Below are 13097 nucleotides of genomic sequence, written 5' to 3'. Positions count from 1 at the left end.
GCACACCAGGCTGCCGTGGCCCATGGGATTAGGTCCACTGCATAAGGAATAAAACATTATTAAAACATGGTCTTCAGAGGGAGCAGGATTTTTTTGATCACAGGGGGCAGGCCATCATTCAGGTTGTTTCCTGGAATAAGGTCCCTAGCTGGCATACAAAAGTTGAGTGAAGGAATGAACAGCAAAGGGCTGCAGGCAGTCATTCCCGCACATGCACTCAGTGTTTCCCAGGTTCTGAAGCATGCAGACCTCACATCGCAGTATTTCCCCTCTGGGTGGTCACCAGGCCCAACTTCGAGCATGTCTGTGACCCCAGTTTGCTGGGCAGAGTTCAGAGAGAAGTCTTCATGACATTGCTTTACTTTACATCTTTCTCCTTCGCCAAAGGCGGGCCAGTGCAGGCTCTATATTTCAGCTTTGAAAACCTACCCCCGGAGGCCCAGAAGCCTCTCACAATTTTAAATATGTTTTGTTTCCTGTTTCAATCAAAAGGTGCCTAAAAGGTCCCAGGCCAGATATACGCGGCCATCCTTGGGCTCTGGGGCTGCCTGCACCCTCGGGTAGCTTTGGGTTCAAATTTTAGGACAAATGTTTGTCTTGGCAGTGAACCTGCTTCCCACAGGGGTTGGGGGTGGATGGGTGTGGGCTGCACTTCCCTGCAGCCTCTTCAAAGGAATCCTAGGGACGGAGAAGGATAGCGCTTATTATGGAACTCCCAGGTATGGTTCTGTAAGGCCTCTGGATGCTAGGGTCCTTTCGTTGGCTCCTCATCCTCCATCAGGAGGGCCACCCACCTGAGAGGGCCTGTCCCAGGCAGGAGAGCATCTGCAGAAGAACCGAACTGTGGCATGCCAGAGGGGGGCGCTGTCCCGTGGGAACGGCCAGACGCCTGGGGCAGGGCGGGGCAGGGCGGGGCAGGGCGGTGGCGCGCCACTCCGCCCCCTCAGCTCCACCCCTCGCTCAGCCTAACTTTCTTTGGACTCCGGATGCACAGCCGCGGCTGCTGGAAAGGAGACACTCCGCTGCCACCCGCCTGTCGCCTGTCCTCCGCTGCTCCTGGCGCCCGGCGGGAGCCGGGCACCTGGTCGTCCCGTCGCGCAGGGCCCGAGGGCATGCAGCAGCCGCAGGGGCCCCGGCTCCCGGGCTCGGCGGCAAAGCGTGAGCGGTGAGTGGGGCGCCAGGCACAGGGGTGGGGGAGGATTCCCGGGGCTGTAGATGCCCGGGTTGTGCGTGGGGAGGCCAGCATGCTGGGGCCTCCGCGGGGCCCAGCTTTTCGGGGTTGCCTGACGTCTAGCCCGGGGCCCAGACCCACTCTAAGCACCTGGGACAGGACCCTCCGGGCAGAGTGTCACGCACCTTGCCCTTTCCCACTTTTTCCCCCCCATGAGTGAAAAGCAATCGGGATGCCAAAGCCACTTTGCGTCTGCCCCTGCTCGCGGCTGGTGGGCTGAGCCCCGGGAGCGCGGCGAGGCTCCACTCTGCTTTTGCACAGGTGCTCCTTTTCCAAACGCTGTCTTAGTGCTGTCGACGGGAAACACAGGTTTTCCCGTAGAGCCCAGGGATGTAACCTGTATTCCTGGTGTGATGGTGTGTCTCGGAACAGCACGAACCATGCAAGGCATCTACAAATTCGGCGAATAGTTATTATTAACTAGTAACACTGTTGGGAGATTGTGCTTTGTGAGTAAGTGAAGGTCCCCGTGGTAGACAAAAGTGCTTTGTTCTGTAGCAATGTTACTTTATTGCTTTCCCTCAGCAGGCTGCGACTACCCAAAGTTGCTCAGAAATTTCTCATGCATGTAATTTGAGGAGTGACTGTGTGACTGTGAGTATTGGAAACAATTTAACCTTACTAGGGTAATCATTAAAATGGCTCTCCAGAGTATTTGTAGGTCAGTTTTTAAGTGAGTACCTAATTTCCACTATATGGCCCCCCTCCCATAATTTGTTGTCGTTGTAACACATTTACCTCCTCACCCTTGCCACCCAGTGTATATTACCTGGTGTGGGAATGTTACTTTACAAGCTAAGGGATGCCTAACTTCTCACCGTTCCTACTTGTTATTTTTGTTTGTTTGTTTTTTGTTTGTAAGTTGGAGAATAAAGTAAATGTTAGCCACAAACGGATGGTCCCTTTATAAGTAGGTTATTATTCCATGCACTGCACTGCTTTTCATCAGTGCATGAACTTTTGCATTGCTGAGATTGTTGGGTTTTCAATAGTTGCTATCCCTGCTTCCCACGAAACATTGGATCCACTCCTGTGTGGTCCCAGTCCAGTGAGTAGAATTTTCCTCCCCCCATCCCGCCCCCACAGAAGTGATACAGTTAGAAACATACAACCTTGGCTCTGTTCGCATGCTTGTCTAAACAAACTGGGCTCTTCTAAAAAGAGCAGCAAGCACACCCTGCCAGCGAGGCTTACGTATTTGAGAGAAGCTTCCAGAGTTGTCTTTTGTGCCTGGAGTGTGGGACCCAGTGTTGTGACCACGGTGTCGGGACATCTGACCATCCGGACCTGACTTGCATGGGTGGGCACTACCACATAACTGGAAAGATAGATCATTTGGGAACATTTTTCTTGTTTTATATTGTTTTGTCTTTAGAATTCAAAACTATGTAACTTTGCTTTAACTACAAATGACACACCTTCTTTTCTAAATCTGACAACTGGGTAAAATCAACTACCAGACTCTTAGATCAGATCTATTTTAGGTGTCTGGCTGTTTGACAAGATGTGTGCTAGAACGGATCTCTGTTTTCTGTGAATGAAGACTGAAATGACAGCACTAAAATACGTGATAGTAGGGTGTTGTGTATGTTCATCAGAACCTGTGTGAGAGTCTACCATGTGTTCATTCTTTCATTTTTCTAAAACACACATGCACCCAGGAACAAATGTGCCCACGGCCTTGTAGGCACACGCTCTCAAAGTCATTACCGCGTGCCTGAGGCTGGCTGCTTCTCCCAGGTTTTCCATCTTCTGCTGAGGAGCACAAATCCACCATGACTTAAGCCCAACCTTTTATTTCTTTGGGCTGGGGCAAGGGGAATCACTGTAACTCAAATGGGAATTACTATAGCTTAAATTACCCATTAGCCATTCTCCTGGGAGTATACATTAGTTCAAAATGCTTCTGGCCTGTGATTATACCCAACAGGGTGGTTAAGTCTGATTGCAAGCTTCTGCACGGCAGAGCCCAGGCCCAAGGCATTATGAATGTGGTATGAAAAGAAGAGCGGAGCTTTGCAGTCAGACCGGCCTTTGTTCCAGGCCAGGCTTTGTGACCTCCAGTCCATTGCTTCGCCTTGCTAAGCCTTCATTTCCTTGTCTGCAAAAATGTAGTTTATATCTACCTCCCAAGATTAAAAGAGCAAAGCACTTAGTATGGTCTCCAATAGACAGGAAGTGCTCCCTACATGCCGGTTGCCTTCTCTTCTAGATAAACATTAAAGTATTGACATTTCTGGAAGCATGGGTACAAGTGTCCATCGTTCCAGCCAAAAGATAGATGCCCAAGCTGTAGGTGACTTCGAGAAGTTCTGCACACTTTCCTTACTTGCTTCCCTCCTTCCTGGCCATAGTCCTTTTGCTCTTTTCATCCATTATCCCCCCTGCAGCTGCTGAGCCACCTCCTCTCTGGCCTTGCTGATCCTTTGTCCCTCGTACTGGGTTCTGTGTGTATGTGAAGGAGTCCCCTGGAACTTTGTCCTGCTGTGGATGGAAAGCCCTGGAGTCTGTGCTTTTATAATGCTGGGTTAGAGAGGCGGTTGGAGTACAGGGGTCTGGGTTCTAACCCCAGCCCCACTTCTGTGAGTTCTTGTGACCTTAAATAAATCGTTTGTCATCCTCAAATCAGTTCTCTCATTTACACAATGGGGGTAATAATTCCTTTTCTACCTACCTGTGTGGGCTGTTCTTGGGTCCCAATAAGTCATGTATGAGAAAAAGCTTTGTACCCCGTGAGGGCTATACAGGCATTGGAATTAAAGATGCAGGACCTCCAGATGTAGGACACCCAGGCAGGCTGTATGGGGTGGTGGGACTTCCGTGTGGGCACCGGGTGTGCCAAGTGCACATGGCCGCAGTCCTCTGATGTCGAAGGAGACGTCAAGAAGGAAATCCTGCCAAAGGTTCAGAGGTGCTCTGTGGGGAATACAAGAGGGAGATAAAGTTCAGGACTGAGATTATCTAATACTGCGTAATCGAAGACACAGGGAAAAGTTCCAAAGAAGCTTTATTTCCCTCTTAGAGTTACCTGTACTGTCTGCTCATCTCAGTTCTTCGGGGACAAAAACCAAGAGCCAGCTAACCAGCCAATATGTCCATCCCAGGAGAGTGGCGGTGACAGTCCTCCGACCTTGAGGTGGGAGCGCTGAGCTGGCCTCTCTGCCCTGTGCCTCCGGCTAACTTGGGCCTCTGCGGTTCACTCTGCAAAACACTAAACTGACTCGAGGCGTTTCCCCTCTCAAACAGTTAAGCTAATTATTTCATTTGATCTGAAAGGCACGTGTTGCTGTCTGCCTGACCTGCCTGGTGAGCCAGGTGAGTAGGAGCCAGCGAGAAGAAGGTTCTAATTTCCCGGGTTGTCCCCACCCCCTCTTCATTCCCCAGGCTGATGTCCTCCTCCTCATTCCTCCTCCCCGGGCCTCTGCAGTGCCTGGCTCCCAGCTCCTGTCCTGTCCGCCTGCTGCCTTGAACGCCTCCCTTGCCTGTGATCCCAGCACTGTCTGGGCCCCATGGACCTTGCCTCTTCTCAGATGTGAATCATTCACACACCTCAGGCTGGGCTGGGCTGGGTGTCACTCTGGAAATCAACCCGCCCAGTACAGCCTACCTTACCCCTTCCAAAGGACGTTTGTCACCCCCTCCCAGTTCCTCATCAGCTAGTCTTATGCCTTCATTGTTCCTGGGACATTAGGTGGCAGGTTTTACTTGCCTTGGCCTTGACTCAGCCATGTGCAAATTCAGTGGCATCATCAAGGGGTGGCTTGGCAGGTGGCAGGGCTGGGTTGGAGGGTACTTTAGCCTGTCCATGAGCTGTACCAGTTTGCCCAAAGGCCCTCCCAACATGAGGTCTACATAAAAGTGCTGTGCGTGCTTTGTTAATGCAGCTTGAAGGCAGCCCCCTGGGGTCTGAGCCTTCCCTTGAGACTGCCCCAAAGTCCCTCCTCTGCAGAGATTCTGGAACTGCCCCAAGGTGAACCCAGGCTAGGTAGCTCAAAGGTGCGCTGTGGAGTCAGTCAGAGTCTTCACTCCCCAAGGAGAGCTAGGCATCCAAAGGTAGAAACAGAGTCCTTGGACATAATTAGTAATTGAAGACTGAAGCAAGGGATCGGGTGTAGAAAATCACTGTGTCATTTGCCTCCTTGCCCTGGTTGATTTTTAATAGGTCAGTTCTTTGAATGGGGGCTTTTTTTTCCCCCTTGGGCTAAACTGTAGCATGGATCTAACAAAGGGAAAATAAGTATAATCCTTTTCTATCTCTCCATGGCATTTAGATTTGTCAGCATTCGCCAAAGAAACAGAACCAATAGAATATATGTTATTTATGTATAAATACATTAAATATGTCATTTATATATAAATATGCTCATATATATGTTCATATATATATATATATATATATATAGAGAGAGAGAGAGAGAGAGAGAGAGAGAGAGATTGATTTCTTACAGAAATTTGCTTTTGAGATCATGGAAGCCAAGGAGTCCCACAATCTGCTATCTGCCAGCTGGAGAACCAGGAAAGCTGGTGGTGTAGTTTAGTCTGAGCCCGAAGGCCTGAGAACCAGGAGCACAGATGTCCAAGGGCAGGAGAAGATGTATGTCGCATCTCAAGCAACATGGCATATTTGCCCTTCTACCTTTTCGTTCTACTGAGGCCCTCCGTGTATCACAGGAGGCCATCCACATTGGTGAGGGTGCTCTGCTCTACTCAGTCTGCTGATTCAAATGCTAATCTCTTCCTTGAACACCCTGAGGCACACCCAGATGATGTCCTACCAGCTGTCTGTTCCCTTAACCCAGTCAAGTTGGCACATACAATTAATCACTGTGTGACTAAATCGGGAAATTGAATGGGTACCACACTACTGTCCAATCCACAGAGCCCATTCATATCTCATCAGTTGTCCCCCCAAATGCCCTTTTCCCCGTCTGACCTGGATCCGCGTTGTTTGTCATGTCTCTTCTGGAGCAGTTCCTCAGACTGTCCCTGTTCCTAACGCCCCTGCGGTTGCACAGGTCTTAGATTACAGCTCTTACGTCTGTAGGATGACCCAACCTGAGTCCAGCAGGTATTTCTTCAGAACGAGAGTCGGGCCGTCCCTTGGCAGGAACACGTACTCTGCTCTTCTCAGCGCATAACATTAGGGGGTCCAACCTGTCCCACCGCTGGAATATTGGCCTCGGTGGCCTGGCTATGTTGGTGTCTGCCAGATCGTCCCACCTTAAAGTCACCATCTTCCCCCTGGAAATGTCTACCAATAAATTTGTAGGAAAGTATTCTAAGGTTATGCTAATAGCCTGCTCCTCATTAAACCTCTATCTACAAGCCTTATCATATTGATGACTTATGCCTAAATCAGCCACCTCTCTGAAGGCCGCCAAATAATGATTCTTTATTTCCATCACTCCTATGTTTATTAGTTGGCATTCACTCCAAGGAAGAACTTTTTTCTCCTTCACTCACTTATTAATTTATATTAGGAAATATTCGTGGATTTCCTTTGTATTCAATATGTTGACATCTGTTAACTGTCACTGTTTATTTTTATGGTCACATGGCCCTCAGTTTGGCCCATGGGAGTCCCTTTGAGCTGGCCCTTTGACATCCTGTATCCTTCTGACATCCTTGTCCTTCCCTGAGCACTTTAAACAATTTCTGGCACTACAGGATATTCAAGACTTATCTCGTCCCTGACTTAGTAATTCCTCTCTTTTGGTAGAGAATGGTATTTAGAAACCAAGATATGGGAGATTGATGGGCCTGTTGTTACTGGGGTGTCATTGCTTTAGGTCTTTGAGAGAATAGAGCTAGGAAATATAACCAGAAACATTTATAAATTTTTCTACATGAGGCCATGTATTATAAAATCATTCATTCATACTAATAGTGTACCTCCAATTCCAACCCAACACCCAGGGACCCTTCTGTTCTTTCCCTGTTATATCTTTGTACATTTCTTCTCTGGAAGTTGGAAACTTGATCCCATTATCTTTAATATTTGTACCTATTTGCTCAGAGTAGCCCATCCCCCAACAACGAAGGCCAGCCTGCCTCCTCTGTGTCCACTTCCCGTCCTACTGCCTCTTGTCCTTGGCTGCTTGGCCTGCCAGCGCCTGTGTCTTGTCAGCTTCATTATCAGCTTCCTGTCCCTCCAGCTCACTGCTCTATGTGGCTTCCCAACCAAGTTGTCCATGGCTCTGTGCAATTCCCCAGACTCCCTCCCATCACATTGTGTTCTCAGCCCCATGCTCGTGCCTCTGTTCTGGGAAGGGAAGGAAAGAGGAGGCAAAGGAAGGGAGAACATAGGAATGAAAAAGGAAGCAAAGATAAAAATAGTATATACATTTTTAAATTGCTCTCCCCAAAAGTTGTATCCATTTTTATGCTCACCAGCATGGTATGAGGCTGCCATTTTCCCTACACCCTTGCTGACACGGAATGTTATCCACCTGTTTAGATGTGGTCAGTCTGCCCACACTTCCCTTTTGTCTCTTTGACCGCCCATCCCACACCCACCCCTGTGTTGCATTTTGTTCTGTGTCTCACCGTACCCTGTCCATCAGGATTTCTCAGCCTCGGCCCTGCTGGCATTAGGCTGGACAGTTCTCTGCTGTGGGCTGTCCTGTGCATGGTAGCCTGAGTAGCGACATCGCTGGCCTTTACCCACTACGTGCCAGGAGCGCCCCTCGGTCATGTCTACCTCAGACATCTCCAGATGTTGGGAGGTGTCCCTGGGGAAAGTGGAGGGTTAGCCCTGGCTGAATATCCATTGCTGCAGATGGTGAGCTTCCTGAGTGCATTTTACATCTTTATACATGTTTTGTATACCTGCCCTTCCCCTGCATATAGGGAGCAGTGGGGAAATGTTACCTGGACAGGGACGACAGGAATCAGTGGTTGGGTAGAGTCCACTGTCATGGGCCCAATGGATCTTGCCCATGACATGTATGTAGCTGTCCGCATATGCCAAATCCATGAACATCCCACAGAGGGAAGGGACAGCAATGCCAGCAAGGATTGCCACTAAGTCATTACTAGCATTTCTCTGTTAATTTCCAGTCTAATTTCTTACAGGCAGACAAGGTTGATGGGAAAAGTAGCATGCTTAAGGAGAAGGTGTTTGTTAAATTACATCATTCCACGTATTAGAAGTAAACCGGCTGCTTGCTTTCCCCTCCGAGCTTTCTCTAAAACAGGCAAACTGACGAATCATTGCCATTTTCTGTCATGTACTTAGAGTTTTATTCTGTCATTTTTATTTGATTATGTGAACTTTCCCCCCATAAACTCTTGTCATAAATTCTAAGTAGAGATACACTTACAAATTTTTATTGACAGTTGCCATAATCATATTGTATTTCTTCTAGAATCAGTAAATGTTTGTAAGAGGCATTAATGTTGTTATAGAGGACAAATCTGCGTATTTCCCTCTTGGGGGGAAATAGAATTAACCACTGAAAAAAGGCCACAGTGGTCAGTGTGGTGACAAGATCCCTGGGCCAGGATGATGACAGCTGTCCAGAGTGAATTAGTCTCTCCCAGGGCTGGTTTTCTTCTCTGAAAAACAGAGAATGCTGCCCTGCCCATCCCAGCCTGGGAGCCAATGGAAAAGGAGGTGTGGATTCACTTTGAAAGTCATGCAGTGGAATGTCAGTGAGAATATTTTGGTGGATTACGCTCAGATCCACATGGAGTGAGAGGTCTAGAGGAAGTATAATGATAGAATCAGAAGGTTAGACATGAGGCTTTCAACTCAGCAAGCTTACCTCCTTTTACACATACTCATCCAGGACTAAAGGTTTTCAGTAGCAGTGAGAAATACCAGCTAATGACTCTGGATGGGGTGGTGGAGGAGAGAAGACCTTGCTTGGCTTTGGGGTGGTTATGCCAGGGACCCACCCAGCCTGAGGGAAGGTGTTTCCCACTTTGGTCTCCCCTCCTTGGTAATCTCTGTTGGGACCCTTGCTCCCCTACCTCTTGGGAACGGGCTTGCTCTTTTGCTTACTGGACTTGCCCGAGTCCTCTGGACCCAGAAGCGAGCCGAGGGCTTTACATCAGCTATATCCTTTCCTTCGTCCCAATAACCAACAAGTTAGAGTTTGTCTCCCTTTTGCAACAGAGGAAATTGAGTCTCAAAGAGGTTAAGTAACTTTTCTCAAGCCCACTGACAAATAGCAATAAAGAAATTAAGACTACATGTCGGAAGCTATGCTAAGCACCTTATTTAAATCTCCCAACAGGCTTAGTAGAAGATTCTTTTGTGATCCCATTTTATAGGTGAGCAAATTGAGGCACAGGGGTTGACTGACCTGCTGGCGCGCATGCTGCCCTCAGAGGCCGCACGCTTTTGCATGTGGCTGTCTGCTTCCCTCCAAACCGTTTGTTGAAGAGACTATCTTTTCTCTGTTGTGTATTCCTGGCCCTATTGTTGAAGATCATTCAACTGTATAAGCAAGGGTTTATTCCTGGGCTGTATTCTGTTTCATTGGTCTATATCTCTCTCTGTATGCCAGTACCCCGTTGTTTTGATTACTGTAGCTTTGTAATAGTATATTTTAAAATCAGGAAGCATGAGGCCTTCAGATTTGTTCTTTCTCAAAATTGCTTGGGCCCTTTGGGATCCCTTGTGGTTCTATATAAATTTTAAGATTCTTTTTCTATTTCTGTAAAAAATTTTGAGTTATTTAACTTTCTTGGGAAGTATTATCTATCATTTATTATGCATCTTGCTAAGCACTTTATAAGCATAAATTTAATCCTTTCAACAATCCTTTATGGTAGGTGTAGTTATTAAGCCATTTTCGGAGAGGAAGAAAAAGCTCTGGCTGGATCAGCAGGGCGCCAGGTTAGAGTCATTGCTGAAAGTGATGAGCCTGCATCTGACTCAGATCCAGCTGATGCCACGGCGTCTGCTCCTTCCCCTCAGAGCCCCACCCCTCCGTGTGTATCACTGGCCACCGTGCATTCCTTGCAAGGATCGAGTTTACCAGAACTCCGCAGATCTGGCCTTCCCTTCTCTAATCTCTGTTCCAAATACCCATGCTAAAATGTTTGTTATTTCTTTATTCTGACTGAGAAACATCATTATAAAATGTGGGGAAAGAAGCAAGACCTGCCCCCCCCAAACAGAAACAAAAACACAAAACAGAACTCTCATTCAGAAGAATGGGAGATAGATGTGTAGCAGCTGCAGGTGCCTGAAAATGAAGGAGCCCCGCTGAGCCCGAGTAATTCAGGCCTCTCTGCCCTGGCTGCGAAGTCAGCTTTGTGGCAGGTCCCGCTTCTGCCCTCAGAGAGTGCCTCCAAGGGGCCCTGACTTTGACTGTGTCCCCTGGGAAGCTCTTCCTCATTCATTACCCTCTGTGGCAGGATCTGAAATCTGTATTAGAAAGTGTGTGCTTCTTGGGGGAGAATGAACATGGGCCTTTCCAAACCCAGCTGTGGCTTCCAGGGCAATATAATTTCATAAAAAGGTCATGGGCTTCTTCCTGGTCTGTTCGCATCTAGTCCATCCCACGTGCCAGTTACCACATCCAAATTCTGTCTCTGGCCCAGCGTGCCTTATTTCCCACCTTCTGTGCTGGCCCACCTCCCTCTTTCCTTCCTTACTGGCCTCTGCCTTGAGGTGCTATAAGACTCGGACTTGGGCAGGAAGCTGCAGTCTTTCTCCTGAATTCACTGAAGGCTCCTGTTCCTTTTGGTCCACCGCATCATTTTATCAAGAGGCCTTTGAGAGGCTGGCAGTGGCGATACTGTTTTCTGCTCTTTGGAGTTCCAGAAGCAGTTAACTTCCCTAGTCTTCCAAGGCGCCCCCTTTCCGGATGCTGTCTATTTGCTTCCACCTTTGGTGACAAACTTACAAACAGTTCTGGCCTGAGCTCATCTCTTTCTTGCAAGCCTTGCTAACGCTGAGCTGAGCAGCTGCCACACACTCACATTCTGTTTCTTCCCAACACCTTCACCTAGAGCTGCCGTCGTCTTAGGCAAAGATGCCCCAAAACAGCGACTTGAATAAAACAAGAACAAAAGTTTGTTCTTTTCTCATTCACAGTCCTGAGATAAGCGGCTCAGGTTTGAAGGGTTTTTCCATCATCTGCGAGGGCCATGCTTCCAAACTCGCGTTGTTTAAAGACTGGTTTCTTTATTTCCAGTGTGCCAAAGCCCAGTACTTCTGGTTTGTACCCACGGGTCATCCACTTGTATTTCACAGCCATGTGCAGGTGCTGTGAACGTTTGTAAGTGCGTATTCACAGTTCCTGTACTCGTTTCCTCATTGATGGAAACCAGTCCGTCCATGCACCGCTTTGAGTCATACTCCTGGGACTCTGCCTGGTGTGAGCGACGGGCGCCGGATCACAGGCTGCGTTCCAGCTTGCAGGAAGACAAGAGAGTGCGGCGGAGCCCACGCTCGGTGTTCCAGGGCTGACCCAGAAGTGGCACACTTCATTTCCGCTCATCTCCGGTTGGGAAGAACTTGGTCACATGGCCACCCTAGCTACAAAGTCTGGAAAATGGAGCTTATCACTCTATAAAAAAAGGAAACGCAATTTAGCAGTCTCTGCCATGGGACATAAGGCTAAATAATGATACAAACAGCAATGACAAGAGAAGGAGCAGGGCATTCTACAACTGCTCATGAGTTAGAGGAGGAGCTGAGGTCAGTGTCGCACCACACAGAACAGCATTTCTTAGGAAATGAGTCTGGGGTCCTGCTGGCCCTTCTACTCAGCCTGAGGCCCGGAGGCTGGTTGTGTGGCGAGGTTAACAAGGGGAAGTTCATGTGAAAAGAGGCTGAGAACCCTTATCAGGGGGACGTCCAGGAACCACATACCCTGGTTTGGAACTGAGTTAGAATCCACAAGAGTGCCCAGCAGGAGCATATCTGAAGGCCTGCAGCATGACAGTATTTAGGACCCAGGGGGAGGGGGCATCAGGGAAGGGAGCCCAACGTTCTACCCTGCACCCAAGCAAAGCACCGGGAAGAGGGAGAACTGACCAGTGTGAGTGGGATGAAGCCTCTCCAGGCCCAAACCTATTCGCCAGCTGGTGGATGCTGTACTGCACACAACTAGTGAGACCGGTGGCCAGCATCATTTTAGCTGCCTGCATTAAAAACCTGGTGTTTCAACTGGAAACTGTGTTCCTTATTGTGGCTTCATGATCTCCAACAGTGGTCCTGATGGAGATTGAGAGTTCTCACCTGCATACCTGCTACCCTTACAATGGCTTTTATCTTGTGTATCTGGAATTTGGGAGCTTAGCATGAGAGAGAGACAGGACATGAGAGGTGTTAGGACTTGAGATAATTATTTGGTAGACATCACACAGAGGAAATAATGTAAGCGATAGTGGAAGAAAATGTAAAGGGGAAAAAAAGAGAGAGAGAGCTGAGAACTGAGTCTAGGGTGTATATACTTTAAGGCTGATGGAAGAACAGGAGACAGAAAAATACTGAGCACAGTGGTACAAGATCCAGGAAAGGATAGAGTCACAGGGGCTTGGGAGGGGAATTTCAAGAAGGGAATAACTATTTATCAATTTCCACAGTGAAACCAAAGAAAAAGGACTGGAAACAGGATTTGGGGAGTTATTCAATCAGACTTTATTTCTTGCCAATAATAAGCAAGTTTTTGTGTTCGTGCTTCAAAGAACAGGGAGACAGATGGATACCAGTTCCGCTCCCAGTAGATTTAGAAGTGAGGTTAAGACAAATATTTAATAAAGTATGTTGAATACCTTAGGGGAGTTTCCAGGAATTTTATCAGCCAAATTTCTTGAAAGAATAGCTTATACTTTCTTTCTACTTCCGTATCACCCAAGCATTACTCAGTATAGTGTGATCAGGTTCCCATCTCCTCTCCTTCCA

The 13097-nt window shown here is 48.0% G+C and overlaps 1 protein-coding gene across 2 annotated transcripts in view; it reads left to right on the top strand.

Annotated features, from left to right (window-relative positions):
- Positions 1 to 967: 967 nt before the first annotated feature.
- Positions 968 to 13097, top strand: part of LPAR3 (lysophosphatidic acid receptor 3) — a 70091-nt gene continuing 57961 nt past the window's right edge. Inside the window, exon 1 of one of the 2 annotated variants that reach the window (XM_045199604.2) lies at positions 968 to 1165. The gene's annotated coding sequence lies outside the window, so the exon portion shown is untranslated. The remainder of the gene's footprint in view (positions 1166 to 13097) is intronic. The other variant, XM_071220946.1, reaches the window with a different exon arrangement.

The sequence above is a fragment of the Desmodus rotundus genome, chromosome 3 (genome assembly GCF_022682495.2).
Source record: "Desmodus rotundus isolate HL8 chromosome 3, HLdesRot8A.1, whole genome shotgun sequence".
NCBI lineage: Eukaryota > Metazoa > Chordata > Mammalia > Chiroptera > Phyllostomidae > Desmodus > Desmodus rotundus.
The sequence above is the reverse complement of the archived record's forward strand: the minus strand, read 5'-3'. Positions and strand labels throughout refer to the sequence as shown.